The sequence below is a fragment of the Nannospalax galili genome, unplaced genomic scaffold (genome assembly GCF_000622305.1).
Source record: "Nannospalax galili isolate Female #2095 unplaced genomic scaffold, S.galili_v1.0 scaffold450, whole genome shotgun sequence".
Lineage (NCBI taxonomy): Eukaryota > Metazoa > Chordata > Mammalia > Rodentia > Spalacidae > Nannospalax > Nannospalax galili.
The window spans coordinates 3289637-3290504 of NW_008329134.1; positions in this window are offsets into that span (position 1 = coordinate 3289637).

Consider the following 868-nt stretch of genomic DNA (forward strand, 5'->3'; position numbering starts at 1 on the left):
AATTTATTTCTTTCCTCCCTTTCTCCCTCCCTCCTCCTTTCCTTTCTTCCTTCCTCCCTCTCTCTACCTCTCTTTTTCTTTTCTTCCTGCTTCAGAAACAATTTGGTAAGCCAATACAGCTTTTCTTTATGGTAAATAGCCCAGAGCATGTTGGTAGAACATGAGGCGGGAAGGACGTCAATGACATGACACAACTGGGGCTTTGTGACCTTTGAGCATGACTCATTTTCAACATGTGCTCAACCATCCTGTGATAGTCATATGTTGGTTTTGGCTTGGTTATGTTTTCAGCGTGTGAACGCCTGTGCTTGGGTATATGCCTTCAGCTTTTTGATGTTTTATTTGTTACTGTAGCAGTACTCTAAGTCTATAGACTTTTCCTTCTTGTTTTCAAGGAATCACAAGACTCAGAAGCAATTAAGGAAAATAAAGAACCCTGCAAAGAACAAACTGCTCCTAGGCTTGGCTCTTCTGGCACCCATTACCTCTCTCCTGCAAGGTTCCTCTGTTTGCCTCAGAGTGAGCCAGACTAAAAGCAAGCCTTCCTCTTCTCCCTTTATCCCACCCACATGGAACTGTCCAGTAAGCTATATCACTCAGTGTTCTGTAGTTAGAAAGAAAAATGTTGCATTGTTTGTGCTAAAAAGAAAAATTAGAATGAAACTGAAGTTAATCCAGAAATGCTTAATGCTTACTACTGTCTTTCCTGGCCGATGCAAGGGATTGGGGCCTCCAAGTGTGCGTTTTCATATTAACTGCTTTGAGAAGGAACGGGCTAAAGAGAATCATGTGGCCTTCTGATAGCACCTAAAAAAAATACATTGTGCTTACCGTTTCTTCTCGGCTTTAGTCTTTATTCTCTCATAGT